Genomic DNA, 22938 nt, shown 5'->3' with positions numbered 1-22938 from the left:
ACCTTTGCTCCTTAGTGTGACAGAGGGTGGCTGCATCTTGGATTCGAGTGGTGTCCTAGCCCTGCGTTCGCCGGATATGGTGGTTGTTGACATCGGCCTAGGTGTGATGGGTGCACTCGTGTGTGCGTTCCCTGAGTGCTAAAAGGGTGGAGTAAACCGGGCCAATGAAACAAGAAACAGGGTGGGGAGAACATCCTAATACCTGGGACCTATTGGCGGGCCCGATACATCCAAACTGACTCTGATTGCACTAGAGAGTAAATAGTCGATACATGGGGGTGGCAGTCCGTGCCTACGAGGCGGATTCACGTCGGGGCATTTGTAGGCTCATTGTTCGTCATCCGGATCGTGGATCAGCAAGGGTGTCGGGGTGCATGACGTTGGTGTGTCCTGTTCAAACACGACAGTTTATAAACCGCCGCTGTAATCATCCATTTCTAATCATCATCTTACGTGTCCATTAATGCATATTGTCCGCTCTTTGTGGAGTGATCTTGGGCAGGGAGACGGAGTCAGTCTTAGATTGAGTCTCATCGCTGTCGTCTTTTCCTTCCGAAGAGAGCAGGTGGGGGGCACAGTCTATATCTTCCCCGAGCGGGGTGGACCCCAAATCCGTTACGGCTTGCAAGGCCTTGCGCCGCTCCTGTATGATTTGCTCCAGGTCTGGGGATTCCACGGCATGGCGTTCTGTGAGCTCTCTCCTTCCCTGCAGTCTCTGCATTTGTGTTTGTCACAGGCTGCGTCTCCTGTTGCGTGGAGCTTTTTGTTTCCACTCCTGCGTGACCTCTTCCGTGGAGCCCTGTGTGCAGTGGTGGTCTGCCCACTGGCATGCATCTTCAGCGTTGGAGAAGAAGTGGGTGGTGCTAGCATGGATGACCTTTAGGCGGGCCGGGAACAGCAATGAGTAATGAATATTGTTCTCCCGCAGTTGGCGTTTCACCTCAGAAATGAAGATCTTTGTTTCTGTACCGCCCGTGCATAGTCAGGAAAGATCATGATGTGCTTGTTTTCCACCTGTAGGGGGCCTGTGCTTCTGGCATCCCTAAGCACTGCATCGCAGTCCTGGAAGTGCAGAAATTTAGCGAGCATCGGCCGAGGTGGGGCTCCTGGCGGCAGCCTGTGGGCCGGGACTTGGTGTGCTCGCTCTATTGAAAAGAAAGGCGTTCACTCTGTGGTTGGGGTGAAAGATTTAACCCAGGCCTCCATGTATGCACGTGGGTGCGCCCCTTCAACGCCCTCTGGAAGGCCCAGCACACGTATGTTGCAGCGTTGCAAGCACTTCTCCAAGTCATCCATACGCTCCTTCATAGTTGCTAGGCGACCCAGGACAGTCTGAAGCGATTTCTGCTGTGCGTGAACGGTGGGTTGTAGGTCGGGGAGAGACTTCTCTCCCTCTTTTACCTTGTCCGGCAGTTTTTTATGGTCATCTCGAATGAGACTAATGTCTGCAGTGAGGGTGTAGAGTCGCTCTTCCATGGAAACTCTAGAGAGTTCAATTGCTGCTAGTACTTGATCAAGTTTGTCTGAGATGGATGGTTCCGGTCTGGTCGTGGACAGTGTGGCCAGTGTACTGGTCCATGGTTGGTTCTCCAGTGCGGTTTCAGGGACCGACGTCTGTTGCGTACCTCTGGGCTTCCCCATCGTGCCGTTTGGAGTAAAGTTCTTCGTGCTCTGTGTGAATGGCAGAAGGGATGCGGGCAGTCTGAGGCCGCCTTGAGGCCTGAGTATCTGTCTCGTGGACCGCTTGATGTATGGGGAGTAGTGCGCCCGCAGGTCCCCCCTACCTTGACGGGGGCTGTTCTGTTGAGTCACCAGTCACTCTCACGGTGGACCTCTGCTTCGGTGGCCGGGACCTGTCCTTCCCACCACTTACTTCTTATCCCATGTATTTTCTGGGCACTGCATTGGAGTCTGCACTGGTCTACTTCTTTTGGCACTCTCTACCTAGCAGCATCCGTTGTGTGAGGCGCCCAAATGGTGGCAATGTGTGCCGCCGGCGATGTGGCAGATGAGACTAGCGTATAGTGTGTCCCAGGCACTTGTCTGCTACTTCGTGGGCGAAATGGCGATGTGTTCACTGGCGATATTGCCTTCTGGTGGCCGCCATGTTAGGGTCTGGCAGTGGCAGTCACTGTGTCCAGCCCCCAATTAGGCACTGCAGTGGGTAGGGGGGAGTGGCAGAGCTGGGGTCAGCGCAGATGGGTCAGGCCTCCATCCCTCTCACCTCCTGTATTGTAGCTTGCAGGTCCTCTGGTAGAGATCTGCCTGGTCAGCCGAGCGCTTCACTTTCTAGGCGCCATTTTGAAGAACGTCCGCCTCGGGATGTGCTGGTGAGTGGGGGGGCACCAGTGATGAGCCCGTGTACTGGTGCCAGAAGCTGCCCCCAGCGCTTGATGTATCGAGAGTGTGGCGCTTAGGCGGGGATCGTGCTGCAGTGTCCCTGCCTGTCCCCGGTCTCTTCCGTGGCCTTCAGAATTTGTGGCGACCAGAGGGGGAGACCAACGTTGAATGTGTGTTGTGGCCCCCGGCCGCTGCCTGGAACTGCGCTCTGGTGCTTTCAATCTGGGGGTGTGTCCCCCGGCGAAACGGAGCTCGGCCACTCCGGAGTCAGGGCAGGGTGCAAGAGTCCGACATCTTGTGTCCGGGTACCGGGGCGCTTCTCTGGCGTTGTTCTCCGTCGGTACTGCGGCTATCGTTGTTTTGAGCACCCCGCAGTGTGCATCTTCAATTCCGACTTCAGGTAAGTCAGTTAGGCGCCCGAAGTGACGAGGTGGCACCGTCTCCTGGGCTGCCCTAACGCGGAGCATAAGCAGAGCGCGTCTGCCATCGCAGCCTGCTTGGCCACGCCCCCATCGAATGTTGCAGTGATGATGCGCTTAGGAATGTTGGGAGTTTGTGAGGAGAAGTCACAGTTCAGATTGGGCTGAGCAGCCTGCTGGCTGCTCTTGGTGGGGTTAATCTACATATCCTGTAACTAACTTTAAAACATCTTGAACTATTTCAACCTGCGTGGACCTCGTTACTACAGAATGTATAATTGTTCACCAGTTCAACTGCTGAATGTAATTTATTTTTATGTTTTATGGAAAATAATCAAGAATAATGTATCAAAATAAACACAGTGGTATGAAGATTCACTAGTATGTTGTAAATTTTGATACCATTGATGTATAACACATAGAGCAGTGCACGCTTGAGTCCAGGTTACCTTAGTTACTTGGCCACAGCACTCACACCCAGGCATTCACAAATGCTCCCACACTCCCATTCACATCAATTACTCACAACAAATTCATACTTTCATAGATTAACGCATGCACCAAACCTTCAAAAACATAAAACCTACCTCCGCTGCAGCTTGAATAAGAAGCCTTGGAGGTCCGAGGAGGTTTGGGCTTGCTGCCTCTTCTTATTGGCTGACCTTAGGTTAATAAATATAGACAGCAGTCTCTCACTCATCACTGTGTGGGGTGCGATCAGTGAGACTTCTGACCCCACCCCACTCTGTGACAAGGTGTCACTGATTGGCATCCCTAGGCACTACAGGGTTTAAAACAGTAGCACCCAGGTCCGAGGCAATAAGTGATGCTCCCCCTTGTCACAAGGCGGAAAGCTTCAAAGAACTTCAGCCAGGCTTAGGAGGTCACGCCCACAGTACTGTGAAGCCTGGCAAAGTTCAGCTCAGGCAGCCAGGCCCCTGCACTTGTAGCACATCTCTAGCACATGGCTGTCTGACCTTAACATGAAGTGGGTGTCAGGCGGATATTTAATTAGCCTGACACAAACTCTTCTTGTTAGGGAAAAGGTGAGGAAGGGAGTCCTCTCTGCCCATATGGAAGTGACTCAAATAGATGGACTCACCAAAGAATACAAATATATTCCCACTAAGTTTCAACTTCCGCCTTCCTCAGGTAGTAGATTGTTTGCTCAGTGACAGCACAGCTGGCACTGCTGAATTTTCAAAAAGTACAATGAATGAAGATTCCATTCCAAATTAATGAACATTTTTTGATCTAGTCAGTAATCAGGTGGTATTATCAGTGATGTTCAGTCAATCTGGATGCAACAATAGTTCCAGACGTTTTCTCTGTAGTCCAGTAGTTCTTCTTTTAAGACATGTTCCACAGGGAAAATCTTCATATTTGATAGCAAATGGTTCACGAGGTTAAAATGACTGGCTATAGGCTGGGCAAGTTTCTTATTAATTGTTGCTGATTATTTGTTCCTGTATTGTGTACACTGGTCATTCACCATTTGGCCTACATGTTTTTATAGCTTTGGCATTGGCACTGAATCACATAAATAATGCACATTGAGCTGCATGTAAGATGCTGCTTTTCCATAGGTCATTCTTGTAACAGAACTAGTTTGTAACATTGTTTGTAAAAGATATTCACAAGTGATGCACCTTTTAGAATCAGAGCAATGAACCCCTGCTTTGTTACAGCTTGAGTTCAGCTCTCACAACAAGAAACCAATAATTGGGAGCTCTGAGGTAAGCAATGACTGGCGGTTTTAGAAACACCTTTTGCAATGTTTAATAAGTGGATAATAAGGGAGGGGTTTTATTGCATTATGTTTCTGTAGTTGAGAGCTGATTGCTAATAGTCAAGCACAACTGGGAGTCTTTCACTTTTGTTTCTGTTGTCAGTATTCCAAATTAGTGCTTCTTTGGGTAACTGCAAAGACTTGTTAATTTGTTGCTGTTTGATATGTAGAGGTTAGCCCTGCATTTGAAATAATATAGCAAGCTCATGTAGATGTTCTTTACAAGTGTCTTTATTGCTGCAGATGCGTCTTATTATGAGTGCTTGGCTGTAAATGATGCTGAGTTTAGTGTGGTGTGGGCGACATGAAGTTCAGTTTAGGATCAAAATGATCCTCTGCAGGCTTGTGGTACAGATCATTTATCATTCTCTGTTACTAAATGGTAAAGTAGCACAACCAGAAAAGGAAGATGGTGCTTCTATTTAGTACTGCTGCTAGTAAATTGGATGGTAGGATGGATACTGTTGAAATAAGTTGTAAATTCTTCCAATTTTCTACCTCCTGAACTCCATATTATATAAATATCATCAATGTATCTTAGCCATACCAGTGGTTTGATGCTAGAAGTAGCAAGTATATAGTCCTTTAGGGTGGATACTGTTGAAATAAGCTGTCAATTCTTCCAATTTTCTACCTCCTGCACACCATGTTATAACAAGCATTGGCATAGCCAATAGATCTCGCCTTTGGGACCTAATAAGTGTATAAGTTCCTAATAACAAGGAGATCATTGCCAGTAATAATGAAATCCTGTAACGTTCCGAGACATGCTGATACCAGGATTTTTAAAATAAAGTGATTTGAATTTTCCATCAAAACTTGCAGCAATGTTGTAACCAAGATCAACCAATGCATAGTTGCTAAGATTTCAGTTTGTGTGACAATTGTATATTTCCTCTGCTCCTATGTGTGACAGTTCAGTGCCTTACGTGTGAGATTTTATCATGAGCGGATGAAGGGTCCACCAGACTCCCCACCATGCCATGTTCCGCCCATCTTAACCCTGCACCCAAATCATACACTCCCCCACCCACCCAGACACTGTAACCTGTTCGGCCCCTGGTGATACCTTAGACTGTGAATTTCGGCCCTTGAAGAAATGTTTGTGACTCCCCCTGGTCTAGCGCCTTGAAATAAAATGAGGTTTCTGTGAGGAATTGACACTCTGTAGCCCGGCACCCACAGCGAGATCTACCTCCATGAAAACGAATAAGATGAATAAGCAGTAATGCAAAAACGGGCCAGTTTTGTTAAGAAAGAAATACAGAAGAATTCCCAAACAAATTTTGATTAAAAAAAAGAAAAGAACAGAATGATTAAAATGACAGAGCCAAGAATAACCCCTGATGTAGGGCTCAGGGAAGCGCCCTATCTGTTCCTAGGCATTAAGTGCGTTGTTTCTCCTGGAGGACAAAAACCCTGTGTGCACCTTTCTTTTTTAGGTCTTGCCTACGCAGCGCGCATGTGCTGCAAAGGCAAAAAGACCTTTTGGGATCGACATGGCTTTTCAGCCAAATACGTGCACGCGTTCCATTGCCTTCAATGGCAACGCGTGCACGTGTGCCTATTCACTTAGGGGAGTGCGCTGCCCATCTGGTCACAATTATCGCTCCCGCAAGTGAATCCCTCCCCCCTTCTGCCGCACGAGCGCTTGTTAATTAAGTCGCGTTGCCTATCTTTCAGTCTTTCTTTGTCTTTTTTTAATGTGATATTGTGGTGTCTTGTGCCTGCCACTGGAATGTTCTCCGTGTCTCGGCAGGCGCCACGCATCGCATCTCTTGCCCTTCAGAACGTCTGTTTGTAAAATACAAGCAACAGGTTAGGAAACTGTGCCTTCGGGTCCTTTCTGCATTAAAATACTCTTCCTGCTTGTTTATACTGCACGCGGGGTTATCTCTTGAAACAACACAAATATCTATTCCTGGCCCTGGCTATGAAAGAGTTGGCAGAGAACGCCATGTAAACCTCGGCCACGCCGAATAAATGGCTAAGCAAACACAGAGGGGCAAGTGACCTGTCGTGTGAAACTGAAACCAACTGTGTGAACTCGTCAAAGGGTGGCAGGATTCCTTCTGTCATAGAAACAATTGCACAGCACTAACAATGCGGCACAGGCAGAGGCCAGGTGCTGTGTGTGTCACTTCTGTAGCCAAACATCAGATCTTACACAAGCGGCCGAAGTGCCGCGAGTAGCCGGGTCGACGCTGAAGTACCCTCTCACCAAGTCTGCGTGGCCTTTATCGAACCAAGAAAAATAAAGATCCCACGGTATTTCCAAGCATATAATACACCCTGAAAGTCCACTATCCACGTGCTCAGTGCTCAGATGACTGAAATCCTTTCCACGGACAGCAGGTACAACCGTACTTGCGGATGGTGCAGCGCCGAACGAGGGCTTGGAAATAGTTTTAGTTTTTATTAACTGTACGTCTGTATGTGGTTTTGTACAAAAACATTTTTAAGGGACTTACGGCAGAACGTATTCAGTGCACGTAAAAAGAACTAAAAAAAACGCATTGAAACAATATAGGACAACAGGGCAGGTAATATTTTAATCATATTTTTTGATATGCAATACAGCGCTTCTGTAAGATATGAGGGTCTCTAGTTGGCAATGGTTATCACCTTTGTCCAAATAGGGACCCTTACTTCTAAGTCAGGATTAGGGGATTACACTCCTTAATAACCCCTGCTCACCCCCTTGGTAGCTTGGCACGAGCAGACAGGCTTATCCCAGAGCCAGTGTGTTAACCATATGTGAATATACACAGTAATAAAGTGAAAACACTACAGATGGACACAACAAAGTTTTTATAAAAATAAGTATTCTTTATATAGACTTAAGCACAAGACCACAAACGACAAAAATCCACAATACTACACTTAATATTGCTTAAAAGATAATTCAAGTTGCTTAGTTCAAGTTGATGATAAATGCGGCAAAAAGTACCTGGATGCATGAAGCAAAGTAAACAAAAGGCTCGCAAAAGGAGAGATGCATCAGTTCCGTGATCCGGGGGAGATGATGCGTTGTGCCTCTATGCCTGCGCAGAGTAGGGTATGCGTTGTGCTTCTTACCCGTGCGGAGGTGATGCGTAGATTCTCGTTCTGCGGGCCCGTTGCGGTGCGCAAGATGGTACCTTGATGCGATGATCCAGTTGCTATGGCGCCCTTGATGCGGTGATAAGGTGATGATGCGATGACGCCCTGGCAACCTTGCGACGACTCTGTACTTTGAAGCCGCGACAGTTCCTGCGACGCTCTTCTCCGGTGATGTGATGGCGACTCTCACGATGGCGTCACGCTTCTCCGGTGATGCGACAGCAGGCAGCTTCCATGAACACATGCTTCCAGGGAGATGCGGCGAAGGCTCATTTCTCCCGCGTTGCGACGATGTCAGCTGCGGCGGCGACAGCCTTCTTCTAGATGCGTCGCGCTTCCAGCTCCCAGCGGCACGCAAGTGACTGGAGTCAGAATTTCCAGCAAGGAAATTCAGGAGGGAGCTGGAGATAAAGTCTTTTGGCCCTGAGACTTCAGCAGGAGGCAAGCACAGTTCAAGCCCTTGGAGAATATTCTGTAGATAAATGAAAGTCCTTAAAAATTCCTTCTGCTTTCCCTTGGCAATGAAGCAACCACTGCAGGCCAACCCAGCAAACAGCATACTGGCGGAGGGGCAGTCCAAACTCCTGCAGATTCCTTGGTTCTTCTCCTTGGCAGAAAGGTTTCTTGTTCCAGAAGTGATCTAAAGTCTGTGGGACTGGGTCCCAATATTTATACCCCAAAATCCTTTGTTCTCTGAAGGCAGAGAGGCCTCTGCCTAGTTCAAACCAGTTCCTGAGCACTTTGTTTACAGGACTCTTCTCTTCCTTTCACTGTGCAGGGCAGAAACATCAGACACCCCACAGGAGGCGGAGCCAGCACAGGGGAGGGAAGATACAGCTGTGGAGCACTCTGTTGACATGATTCCTCTTCTCCTTTCACAGTGCAGGGCAGAGACATCAGACAAGCCACAGAAGGTGGAGCCAGCATTGTGGAGGGAAGGCCTAGCCCTATCGAGGTCCCAGGTGCACACCTCCTGCCCATCTAGGTGCTGATCTCTCTATTCACCACTGGGCTGCCCCAGCCTGTCTCCTGGAATTTCCCCAGCCCTGTCACACACAAACCCAGACAAGGAATACAAGTCAGCAGAGACGGGCTCAAATGGTTAGGCAAGCAATTACCTACTTTCTAAAAGTGGTATTTGCAAACACAGGATATTAAAATAAACTTCACTAAAAGATGTATTTTATTATTCTGAGTTCAATCATACTAAATTCGAATTTCTACCATGTTCCCTGAGTCAGTTAGGATTGTAGGAATGTAACAATCTTAACAGCCCCTTCTGAGAACAGGTAGCCTTCAATATTAAAAAAATGAAAATGGCTGTAATTCACTATTAGGACATGCTACACACATCAGAGCATGTCCTACCTTATACTTACAATGCACCCTGCCCTTGGGCCTACCATAGAGGTGTCTAATATGAAGCAAAGGGAAGGTTTAGGAGCTGGTAAGGGGGTGCCCTTGGCCAAGTCGACATGGTAGTCACAGACAGGCCTGAGACACAGTTTACAAGCTGCTTCTGTGGGTGGCACAACCAGTGCTGCAAGCCCACCAGCAGCATATGATCTACAAGCCCTGGGCACACATGGTGCACTGTACTAGGGGCTGACAGTAGCTCAAATAAGCAAATCATGGAATAACCAATTATTACATCAATTTAACATAGGGAGCACTTGCACTGTGGCACTGATTAGCAGTGGCAGAGGGCCCAAAGCTTATATCCAGCAAAAACATATCAAAACAGAGGAGGCAATCCGTCAAAAATGGAAGGGAGACTCATGCTATTGATGTCAGGTCTAACAGCTTCGAACAGGAACTTTTTGCCTTGTAGTTTGCTGCAGGGTTTGTGTTTCGGCTTAACTCATGTGTGTTTGATTCTTGCAACATCGCTGCGAGCTTCTTGGGCTCACGAGTCTTCCTCCCTGATACAGACAGATGCTCGGTCAGGTAACATGCATAGGGCAGCTTTTTAGAGATCGTTTGGAAACACTGCTTGCAGCGGGTTGACAAAGCGGTGTAGGCACTTTACGATGGAGTAAATGTTTGCATCCTTGAGTTATTGCAACAATACCGCACCCAAACTTCACAATATTGTTGTACAATAAATCATGGAGCATACATAACAAACTGTCTTATAAATATTTTAGAAAAATTTAAGTTTGCGCAACCTCATTAGCATACAGCATACGACGACTGTTTAGGGGCCCGGGATTTCTTCTGTACTGTTTTTCCTTCATGTCGTGTTTCTCATATAATATGTTTTAACAAGATGTCCCTGCGCGATTGTTGGGAAATCTGATGATCCCCCCAACCCCCCAACCCCCCAATTACACTGGCCAAGCTGGTGTTGATTCACCGTCATGCCTCTTTCTTTCGCCATCACACACTAACAGCTCCCTCCTACTTCCTGTCGCTCTGCTTTTCATGCCTTCGTGATTCTCCCCTATACCCTCAATAACTGCCCCTAGTAACCGCGCCTTCCTGACTCCAATCATACTACCAGCGTGTAGTTGTGCAATATGCAAATGTACTATTTCTCTGGTATGTGTCCCGGAAGCTGCAATGATAGTTTGTGTGTGCAGAACTGTTTTTCACTGGCAAGTAGTTATTTAATAGTCTATATAAGAAATGTTTAATTGCTACTGTCCAGGGGTATGGAGGATGTTTGTCGAATGGACTGCGAACTGCTGTAACTGTTTGCGAAGGGAGCTCTTATTAGTAACAGTATGAAGAGACGTGGACGCTTCATATGTATTTGTTTCTGAGGTAAGCTTGTTTCACTTTTTGTTTCGACATTCCACCTCATAGATGATATACATTTAAAGTAAAGTTGCGTAATCACATATCTTTTCTTTACCAAATACGTACTCCCATTGTTCTGTCATCTGTGTGTGCATTTTGTGCCATAGTGACATACTTAGGCCCTGTATTACTGAAAATTAGAGCTATTGGTGTTGCATTATTATTTGCAATGCCAAAAACTCAAACCTTTACTAATGCAAGACCTATTGCATTGCAAATGCTTGTTTTAGTTATCACAGATATCAAGAAATCAAATCACGTAGTTCATGTAGCACAATACAAATTAATTCACAATGGCATAAATCAGCATCAAAACTGCGTAAACTAACAATGTGATCATTTTAATGTGTTGCAAAAAGACGCAGTTGATTACACTGTACAAGTGCCGTCAGTCGATTTTAATGGGAACATATTCCAATGCTTAGCTTTAGAACATTTTATTAAAGAATATTTTATCCGTGAGCCATACCCATCTGTGTTCAGTTAATGTTGTTAGAGCATAAAACTTGTTTCTATAATGAGCTCAATTAGTATGTGTGTGTGTGAGAGAGAGCACAACCCAGAACAGCGCGTGCCAGAAGAGAACAAGCACGGACTTGCTAATTTGAAACAGATGGCCCATGCGCGCCGCTGCTCACTCCTGCAAGGTAGATGCCAGCCACACACACACGAGTCTCAGAAAGTGCAGACCGATTCCAAGAGGTAATTTCCGAGATGAGGCGCATGTGCGCTGCTGTAGGCTCGACCTAACAAGGGTAGAAGTTACTGCTGAGTTGAATACCTTAAAAGTGGAAGCCTGGACTCCAGGGATGCAGTAACTCAGAATAATGTGCATTATTGCTCTGAGTTGAAAGTGCATGCTGCAAAAGATCCTTTGCAGCAACTGCATAAGCATGTAGAAGATTAAAAAAATGGATTATTTTAGGATGTGCTAAGGGTTTTGTCATGCAGAAATTTACGGAAGGAAGTGCAAGCAGGGGGGGAAACAAAGTAAATGAAGCACAATTTAAAAAAAAACATTCTACAGATTCAAGAGGTAATTGCACATGGGTAGGCAGATCTTGCTGTACCATAAGAATAGGCCAGAAGGATTTTCGTTGTTGGCTGGTTCGGGGATCAGGTACACTGTTTGGAGAGGATGTTTAGTGGATATTTGAAGAATGGACAACAAAACAGACCTCAAGCTCAAGGCATGTGGAAACAAGCCAATTGAAATGGCAGAATATTTTCATTCCACATTAGAATTCAAAGAGAACCTGATAAAGGCAAAGGTGTATATGGCCAATGTTGGACTTGGTTCTTTTTGCAGGGTCATCCCTGAACTTTTTGCCTTCCTCCTCAATTTTTTCTGACCTGTTGTTGGCTGTTTTATGACTCTGGGCACGTTACCACTGCTGATCAGTGTTAAAGTGCATATGCTCTCCCTATTGTAAATTGATGTATGTATTAGTGATTCCATGATTGGCTGTTTGGTTTACTTGTCAGACCCTCCTGCAGTGCACCGAGTGTGCCCAAGGCTTGTAAATCCAAATGCTGGTGGTTGGCTTGCAGCACTGGTTGTGCCACCCACAGAAGCAGCCTTGTAAAATGTGTCTCAAGCCTGCCATTGTAGAGCCTGTGTGCAGTCTGGTACTGCCATGCTGACTGGGCAAGTGCACCCACATGCCAGTCCCTAAACCTTCCCTGGGTGCATTTTAAGTATAAGGTAGAACATGCCCTGGTGTGTGAATCACTGCCATTTTCGTTTTTCCCTTTTGCAAAGCTACCTGTTCTCCATAGGCCAAAATGGGCAGTTAGATTATTACATTTTATAATCCTAACTGACTCAGGGAACACTGTAGAAATTCGAGTTTAGTATGCCTGAACTCAGAATGATAAAATACATATTTTAGTGAAGTTGATTTTAACATTCTGTGTTTGAAAATACCACTTTTAAAAAGTTGGTATTTTCTTGTCTAACTATCCAGGCCTGCCTCTGGTAGGTTGTGTATTCCTTGTCTGGAGTTTGAGTGACAGGGCTGGGGGATTCCAGGAGACAGAATGAGACAGCCCAGTCGTGAATAGAGAGATCTGTATCTAGATGGGTGGGAGGAGTTGCACCTGTGACCTGAATAGGACTCTGCCTGCCCCCCACAGTGCTGGCTCCACCCCTATGGTGTGGCTGATGTCTCTGCCCTGCACTGTGAAAGAAGAGAAGGAATTATGTCAACAAAGTGCTCCAGGGCTGTGCTTTCCCTCCACAATGCTGGCTCCACCTCCTGTGGGGCGTCTGATGTTTCTGCGCTGCACTATGAAAGGAAAGAAGGAGTCTTCTCAACAGAGTGCGCTAGAACTGGTTTGGACTGGGCAAAGGCCCCTCTGCCTTCAGAGGACAAAGGATTTTGGGGCATAAATATTGGGACCCTGATCCCAAGAAATGAGATCACTTTTGAACAAACATGAAGAAACCTTTGCTGAGGAGAGGAACCTGAAGAAACTGAGGAGAGACTATTCCTAAGCTGAATTGCTGCTTGGGGGATTGGTCTACAGTGGTTGCCTGACTGCCAAAGAGAGGAGAAAGGGACTTTGTGTATTTTCATCAACTTGTAAGGATCTCCAAGGGCTTGGAACAGAGCTTGCCTCCTGCTGAAGTCTCAGGGACCACAGACTTCAACCCACAGCTCCACAGAGTTCCTTGGGAAGTGCCTGCTGCTGTTTTGGGCCTTCTAAAGGACTGCGTGTCGCAAGGAGCTGGAAGCGCGACTCAAGAGGAAGAAGCGTGTCACTGTCGCTGCTGCTGCAATCACATTGTGGATGTTGCCCCTGTAGCTGTCATATTGCACCGTATCAAGAGAAGCGTCTCGCAACGAAGAGGAAGCGTGTCACCGTCGCCGCTGCTGCATTCACATCTTAGATGTCGCCGATGTAACTGTAATATTGCACCGCAACGAGAGAAGAGTCTCGCAACAAAGAAGAAGCGTGTCGCCGCCGCTGCTGCTGCCATCGCATCTTAGATTTTGCCGCTGTAGCTGTCGTATTGCACTGCATCAAGAAAGGCACCTCGTATCCACAGAGAAGCATGCCACTGTCAGAGCTGCTGTCATCGCATCTTGGATGTCACCGCTGTAGATGTCGCATTGTGCGGAAGCGTCTCGCAGCGTCGGAGAAGAGTGTCGCAGCTGAAGCTGTTGTCGTCGCATCGTGGATCAAGGGTGTCCCCGCTGCAGCTAAAGCTCAAATCAAGACTTCTTGCATCATCAGAGAAGCGTGCCGCATCTGGAAGATCTTCACGTCTTCATTTCTTTGCCCCGGAACTTTGCCGCATTTCCATCGCTGCAACACTTTTGTTGTGGGGGCATAACGCATCGTAAGGTACATTGACTTAGAGTGTCGCATTTTAAGAACTGAACAGAAATAATCTAAAACTACCATTTTAAGTACAGTATTGTGGATTTTTGTCGTTCATGGTCTTGTGTTAAATCTGTATAAAGAATACTTATTTTTTATATAAAACCTGGATGGTGTCCATCTGTAGTGTTGTCACTTGATTACTGTATGTGTTCACAAATGCTTTACACAATGCCTCTGAGATAAGCCTGCCTGCTCGTGCCAAGCTACCAAGGGGGTGAGCAGGGGTTAGTTTAGGAGTGTACCCCCTTACCCTGACAGGAGGCAAGGGTCCCTATTTGTCACAAGAACCTACCTTTGCCAACTAGAGACCCCCAAATCTAACAGCCAATGATTGTGTGTGCCATCTAAAGAAACTTCAATATTAAAATAGACCTTAATCGTCTGGACAAAGTTTTCGGAGCGGACAAAGAAATAAAGGGACAGAAAAAGCACTGTGAACATAAATATCCTGATGTTTCTAGTGAAATGTTTTGGTTGCTTAAATGTTTTACCTTCCAAATATTACTAAGGGAACAAGTAATTCTTAAAATACTTAAAGCAAATAGTGTGCCTATATTAACTAGAAGAAGGAACTGAACTGTCTATATAAGGAAATAGTGACAGAATAGACAGGAGCTTTTGAATGTCTTTGGTCTAATATTCTTGCTAAAAAACCTGGCAGATGTTTGAGGTTATGGGTGTATATTAGAGACCTAAATTCCAGTATTTGAGTCGATCTGCACAAAGTGCCCCACATTGCTGAACTGTTTAGGACATATAAGGGGGTACTGTGCTACCTACCCTTCCTTGACTTGGCATCAGTATAGGCAGATTGTAGTAGTAAAACAAAGTTTATTTAGACAATAGTCTATAAACCATACACAGAGCCATGGATCCTGTTAGCAATAGAACATTTGACACCATAATACCTTTTAACACTCTATACACATTTAAAACCATAAAAACACTAAATTGGCATACTCCATATTTTTAAAATCTTAGGGCCAGATGTAGGTAATTGATATTTACCGACTCTTAAATACCGAATTTTACCAATTCAGTATTTAAGAGTCGGTAAATATGAAGGGGGGGAGATGTAGGTATTACAGATTCTGTAAATACCGACTCGTTAAGATTCGGTATTTACCGAATCTGTAAATACCGAATCGGTATTGCCCATTGATTCCTATGGGCCTTAAAGCCCATAGGAATCAATGGGCAATACCGATTCTGTAATTACAGAATCGGTAAATACCGAATTTTGCAAGGGTGCAGGGGGTGTCACTTTGACACCCTCTGGCACCCCAAAAATAGGCATGTGCTCCATGTGGCACACAGACATGCCCTAAGGGCATGTCTGTCTGTCACATGGCTAGGTGTGCATGCACACATGTGCATGCACACCTGAATTCGGTATTTTAACACCCAATTGGATTGGGTGGTAAAATACCGAATTTGTACGGCCTTTGGGACTCAGAAGAGCCCTGCCTACATCTGGGAATTACCGAATCGGTAAAAATACAGATTCAGTGTTTTACAGATTCTGTAAATTTACCGATTCGGTACATTTACAGAATCTGTAAAATCTGGCCCTCTACATCTCAAGATGGCAAATACCGGTCGAAAACGGCCGAATTCGGCCGTTTCCGACCGGTATTTGCCACCTACATCGGGCCCCTAATGTCTTAAAATTTCCCAACCTCCTTGGATGCCTCCATTACAGCTTCTCTTGTTGTTTTAAAAAATGTCCCCAACGCAATTGTGATATCCAAAAACGACATTTCTGTAAGGAGAGCAACAGCCTCCTCCCGTGTGTTCACCTTGTACTTTAAAAATATTGGGCGTAAAAACATTTTACGAACAGCTAAAATCAATGTACAGTCCAGTAATATATGTAAAATATAATTCTTTACACCTAGGCCACATTTACAAATACCATCTGGTTGGATCAAGGCTACTTTTAATTTACTATCGATCTTCCATGCGTTTAAGCCTACCCAAACCTTCATGATTTCGTACCTTAACCATTTACTGGGTAACAGATCCAGATATGGAAACCGGACCTCCTTTTCCCATTCATTCCTTACCCAATTCACTGATTTTTTTAACTTCAGGTACTCCAAGTCTTGTGATCTGGACTCTTCATGCCCTCGGTCACTAAGCATTTTCTTGGTAAAGATTAAATCCAATGAAGGTTGTTCGAGGTTCAATTTTAAGTGCACAGCTACTAACTGGAGGGTTTTCCTCACTTCCCGTGCCCAATGTAAGCTGCTTGCTTGTATTTCCTTTCTGCACCAAATTGAAACCTTCTGTTCACCACCGGGTGCCTGGCGGTTCCAGAATCTTAGCAATGACATTTGTGCCTTTACCTCCCATGCCGTCAGTCCTACCTCCAATCTAATTGCTTGCAACATGGAACCGTTAGGTAGAGACAACAGCATTTTAATTATCTTTCCTTCATCCCGGTCCCACCCCCTTTTACCACTTAGATAGAGCACCTCAGCGCCGTAAAGAACTTGTGGGGGTATCATGGCTTCAAATGTCCTTAGTATCGGTCTGTGAGACATGTCACCATAATCCTTATAAAAAATTTTCAATCCACAGACCGATGAGAACGCCTTTGAAGTTTGTGCCGCCACGTGGGTATTCCACTTTAATGCACTGTAAAACCAAAGGCCTAGATATTTATATTCACTTTAATTTGTCCAAACCTAAAAACCAATTAACATTTTTTACCCTCTTCCCAAAACATAGGATCTTTGTTTTCTCCATATTCACAGTTAGAAACTTTTTATCACAGTACGTTTTAAAGGCGTTTAATTTCCTTTGGAGGCCCATTTCGGTTTGGTCCAAGATCACTAGATTATCAGCATATAAAAGGCATGAGACTTTATTACTGTTCATGCGCGGGCTCGGACTCTTTTCAACTTCCAAAACTATGGGGAGATCTGCTAGGAAGATTGAAAAGAGTAAGGGTGCCAAGACGCACCCTTGCCTCAAGCCGTTCTTTACAGGGATTTTCTGTGTTAATGAGCCCTTTGAATCTCTAATGACCTGGGCCCAATTGTCACTATGTAATTCTTTTAAAATATTCAATATGCCCTCAGGCAATGCATAGTTTTCTAACACTTCCCATAGGCTACTTCTGTCCACTGTATCAAAGGCTGCTCGGAAATCGACAAAGCAGCAACATAATTTGCTGTTTTGTTCAATCGATTTCCTAGCTAAAGCCCACATGGCAAAGCAATGATCAATCGTGGAGTGGCCTTCTTTAAACCCACCCTGTTCCACTGGCACGATTGACCTAAGTTCCGCCCACGCTTTTAGCTTACCGAGTATCATCTTAGCAAAAATCTTTTCTCCTATATCTAATAGGTTGATTAGCCTGTAGTTCTTAGGGGAATGTACATCCCCTTTCTTGTGCAGTGGACATATTATTGCACCCTTCCAGTTTGCAGGTAATACCCCTTGCTCTAGAATTAAAGCAAACATTTTTGAGAAGAATTCCGCCCACCAGGGCTGATTTAAATTTAAATTTAGTATCAGGGCAGGCATATCATCTGGACCCGCCGCTCTTGTTAGATTTAATGTCCTAATTATCCTAAGGACGTTTGTTACTAAGTAATCTTGTTTGAGATCCCCTACTAGATCTCTTCACAGCTTTGGTATCAAATTATCAGACCTCCTCCCCGGGGCATACAATTTCTGAATATACTCAGCCCAAGCATCTTCCTCCACTACACAAGTCATTGGGGCATTCAAAGGTTCCCTAGCTGACTGTATTAGCTTCCAGAATTGCCGTAGGTTCTTAGTTTCGATGGTTTCCAATAATTTGCCCTAGCAAGATTCTTTATGGATCCTTTTTGCATTGCAGATTAACATATGATATTCTCTCTTTATTTTTACTAGGTTTTCAGCCTTTGCTCGCGCAAATTTTTTACGTAGGCTACGCTCTTCTCTCCTAATTTCTCTTTTTTTCATTAAACAATCCTGATTAAACCATGTTCCTTTCTTACTTTGGGTACTTCCTTTCTTATTCTGATCATTTGCAGGGGGCCTTAATTCTATACTTATACTTTCCACTACTTGTTTTAAACCAGGATAGGTTTTGGCCCCTCAAGCTCCTTAACTGAACCTTGTGTTGCAGGCTTGCTAATCTCTCAATAGATTTTTCAGATAACCTAGTGGTCATCCGCTTCGGATACTCTATCTCTTGCCAGATAACTCTGTTGCAAACCAAATGTTGTGCTATTCCCAATTCTAACTTTATTAAATTATGATCACTACATTCCATGGGATTAATGCTAAAATCTTTCACTAACTCAAAATTCCATGCCGGCATAAACACATAGGGGTCGATTAGGATGGCGGACGGAAGAGCCACCGCGGCCCGTGAGTAGGTGGAAAAAGCCTTTTCCGTGTCCGCCTGCCGCGGATACTCCGTCCGCCATATCAGGATAGGAAAACTTGTCAAATTTCCGTCCGCGACGGAAAAGCACGCTCCGCCGGCCAACTACACACGACCACGCGGCGGACGTAACAGATCCGGACGCACCGCCGTACGTACTGACGACTAAGACCGTCCCCCCAATCAAGATGGCGGAAAACACACATAAAACCGCAGCGAAAAAACAACCTGTCTGAACACGTCGGAATCCCCACAGCGAACACAGGTGACATAGCCGAGATACCCACCGCAAGCTGACCACCACCATGGACCCTGCGCTACACGCTTTCCCGATGCTCTTCGCGATCCACCACGTCCTAGTCATGGCCTACTATGGACGACGCAGGTAAGGCACAAACCATTGGCTGTCTGGAGGTGAATACCAGCAAGGGACGTGACGTAGGGAGGGGGAGTGTCATGTCACCGTAACCACTGATGAGAAGCAAATACGAATACACATTTGTAGTACGCAAGCAGGAATGACAACGAAAAACCACGAGATTTGATAGACCACCTTTATTTCACAAAATAGGGGTTTAATCACAGTGTATGCGTGAGCATGGGCAAAGTGGGCACCAGAGCAGGCACATCATAGCAGGTAACGAGAGGGCAGTATGCAGTATCAGAGCATCAACAGGGCACAGTGCAGTACACAGCAGGTACATCATAGCAGGTAACGAGAGGGCAGTATGCAGTATCAGAGCATCAACAGGGCACAGTGCAGTACACAGCAGGTACATCATAGCAGGTAACGAGAGGGCAGTATGCAGTATCAGAGCATCAACAGGGCATTGTGCATAACAGAGCAGGTACAATAGAGGCAGGTAACGAGAGGGCAGTATGCAGTATCAGAGCATCAACAGTCCATTGCAAAGAACAGGTCCATCAGAGGCAGCACATGAGAGGGGCCAAGTGCATGAACAGTCCATTGCACAGAACAGGTCCATCAGAGGCAGCACATGAGAGGGGCACAGAGAATCAACAGTCCATTGCACAGAACAGGTCCATCAGAGGCAGCACATGAGAGGGGCACAGAGAATCAACAGTCCATTGCACAGAACAGGTCCATCAGAGGCAGCACATGAGAGGGGCCAAGTGCATGAACAGTCCATTGCACAGAACAGGTCCATCAGAGGCAGCACATGAGAGGGGCACAGAGAATCAACAGTCCATTGCACAGAACAGGTCCATCAGAGGCAGCACATGAGAGGGGCACAGAGAATCAACAGTCCATTGCACAGAACAGGTCCATCAGAGGCAGCACATGAGAGGGGCACAGAGAAGCAACAGTCCATTGCACAGAACAGGTCCATCAGAGGCAGCACATGAGAGGGGCACAGAGAAGCAACAGTCCATTGCACAGAACAGGTCCATCAGAGGCAGCACATGAGAGGGGCACAGAGAAGCAACAGTCCATTGCACAGAACAGGTCCATCAGAGGCAGCACATGAGAGGGGCAGTATGCAGTATCAGAGCATCAACAGGGCATTGTGCAGTACAGAGCAGGTACATCAGAGGCAGGTAACGAGAGGGCAGTATGCAGTATCAGAGCATCAACAGGGCACAGTGCAGTACACAGCAGGTACAATAGAGGCAGGTAACGAGAGGGCAGTATGCAGTATCAGAGCATCAACAGGGCACAGTGCAGTACACAGCAGGTACATCATAGCAGGTAACGAGAGGGCAGTATGCAGTATCAGAGCATCAACAGGGCACAGTGCAGTACACAGCAGGTACATCATAGCAGGTAACGAGAGGGCAGTATGCAGTATCAGAGCATCAACAGGGCATTGTGCATAACAGAGCAGGTACAATAGAGGCAGGTAACGAGAGGGCAGTATGCAGTATCAGAGCATCAACAGGGCACAGTGCAGTACACAGCAGGTACAATAGAGGCAGGTAACGAGAGGGCAGTATGCAGTATCAGAGCATCAACAGGGCACAGTGCAGTACACAGCAGGTACATCATAGCAGGTAACGAGAGGGCAGTATGCAGTATCAGAGCATCAACAGGGCATTGTGCATAACAGAGCAGGTACAATAGAGGCAGGTAACGAGAGGGCAGTATGCAGTATCAGAGCATCAACAGGGCATAGTGCAGTACACAGCAGGTACATCAGAGGCTGCACAACTACGTGTCCCTACCAACCCGTCACAGGAACCACAAGAGTGCCACGCAGTTCCCAATGGACACACCATGTGAAGTAACATTTCAGTGAAGTGTACAGCACCTCACATCACAGACTCAGGGGGACTGCGTGAACTACCTGCCTCGGACACACTGGCAGCACCAGCAACAGGAGTGTGAGACACAGTCACAGCCCGAGTCACACACACATGGGCCACGGACCCAGACACACTGGCAGCACCAGCAACAGGAGTGTGAGACACAGTCACAGCCCGAGTCACACACACATGGGCCACGGACCCAGACACACTGGCAGCACCAGCAACAGGAGTGTGAGACACAGCCACAGATGTAGTCACTGACACGTGAGCCACTGACCCAGACACACTGGCAGCACCAGAAACAGGAGTGTGCAACACAGCCACAGATCTCCTAACTGACACGTGAGCCATAGACCCAGATACACTGCCAGGACGTGCAACAGGAGAGGGCACAACTGACACTGTGCCACCATCTGATACATGAGAGTCAACTGCACCAGCGCCACTGGGACAACTGAAATGATGAGCCACAGGGCTGTATGGGCCAGGAGGCAGGGTGGGCCTGGGAGCTGGTGATAGGTCATCTAGAGCCAAATCGGGGTTGGCAGGTGTCAATGGTGTGTGTCTGCGTTTCTTATGGAGGTGTGAGTGCACCCTGGACAGGACTGGACTGGCAAGTGGCGGGGACTCCAAAGAATCACCACCCAGCATAGGTGGAGCAACTGCTGCCGGGGATCTGGTTTCTGGGGACGTGCTGGAGCCTGCTTGTCGTTTGCTCTGTGCCTGCCGCCTGGACTCGGAATGATGTGTAATGGGGGATGCTACAACAGGGGACACCCACCTCTGCTTCTGAGTGGCCTGGATGGGAGTGGAGGTATGGGGGGACTCCGCCGCGGAGACATTAGTTTGGCGTCCAGTAGTAAACATCAGCCTCAGTGCAGCCAGGGGTGAAGTATGCCTGTCCTTGATTGCGCCATTGTCCATGCTAGATGCCTTGTCCGTAGGAGGTGCCTTATCCTTAGGTGGAGTGTTGTCTCTGGATGTAGCCTGTGCCCTGCTCGCCGCCCTGTTCCTGCCAGCAGACTTGTCGTCTGTGGTGCACCTGTCTCCAGTAGACACCTGCTCTCTGTGTGTGTCCATGCCCTTGGGAGTGTCCCTTACCTCTGCTGTGGGCCTGCTCTTGGGAGTCTCCCTGCTCTTAGTAGGTGCCTTAGTCTTCTCACTGTCCTTGGGAGTGTTCCTATCGACCGCTGTGGGCCTGCTCTTGGGAGTCTCCCTGCTCTTAGTAGGTGCCTTAGCCTTCTCACTGTCCTTGGGAGTGTCCCTTACCTCTGCTGTGGGCCTGCTCTTGGGAGTCTCCCTGCTCTTAGTAGGTGCCTTAGTCTTCTCACTGTCCTTGGGAGTGTCCCTTACCTCTGCTGTGGGCCTGCTCTTGGGAGTCTCCCTGCTCTTAGTAGGTGCCTTAGCCTTCTCACTGTCCTTGGGAGTGTTCCTATCGACCGCTGTGGGCCTGCTCTTGGGAGTCTCCCTGCTCTTAGTAGGTGCCTTAGCCTTCTCACTGTCCTTGGGAGTGTTCCTATCGACCGCTGTGGGCCTGCTCTTGGGAGTCTCCCTGCTCTTAGTAGGTGCCTTAGCCTTCTCACTGTCCTTGGGAGTGTCCCTTACCTCTGCTGTGGGCCTGATCTTGGGAGTCTCCCTGCTCTTAGTAGGTGCCTTAGTCTTCTGACTGGCCTTGTCCAAGGAACAGTCCATGGACATGTGAGTATCCCATGCCTTGGGAGTACCTTTTGTGTTGAATGCCTGTGTAGCTCCTGAAGGCATGTCCTCCAACAACACTTGTGGATCCTGTGTGTGTACTCCAGTGCATCTGACGTCGTCTACGTGAACAGATGTAGGTGATCTAGGGGATGTGGTCTGTGCCCTGCGTGCCCTGACGTGCTGTCTGACGCTGCTTCTAGTGCAATAACCTTTATTTGAGTCTTGCTCACAATAATCACTACCCCCTGAGACATCCAGCGGTGTAGATGGGGAAACAGAAGTAGCACCCTGTTCATTCGACTGAACTATTGCAGACGACACACTGCTTGCCAATGACTGCACTGTCCTGTGTAGACCTGAAAGATCGCCATGCATCCCTTCCATGAATGCCACCACCTGCCCCAACTTCCTATCATGGTCCTGGAAAGCATTCGTCATATTGGTCTGCCCCACACACAGCTGTCGCAGCAGATCAACTGCCTCAGCACACAGTGCATTTTGGCTCACCGTGGCAGGGGCAGCGGTGCCTGCACCGAACGCCACTCTGCTCCCCCTACTCCTCCGGCCACGAACAGTACATGGTGCAGTTGGTGGAAGTGTGGGCCCTGTGTGCTGTCTTCCGACAGAAGGTGATGAGTGCCCACTCCCAGTCTGTGACAACAGTGCAGGCTCACCAAGAGTGTCCGACGAGGAGGACGATGGTGTCTCCACATGCGAGTCCTCAGGGACGGTCCTGTCCCCCT

The sequence above is a fragment of the Lissotriton vulgaris genome, chromosome 3_1, assembly GCF_964263255.1.
Source record: "Lissotriton vulgaris chromosome 3_1, aLisVul1.2, whole genome shotgun sequence".
NCBI classification, from domain to species: domain Eukaryota; kingdom Metazoa; phylum Chordata; class Amphibia; order Caudata; family Salamandridae; genus Lissotriton; species Lissotriton vulgaris.
Note: the sequence above shows the minus strand (reverse complement) of the source record.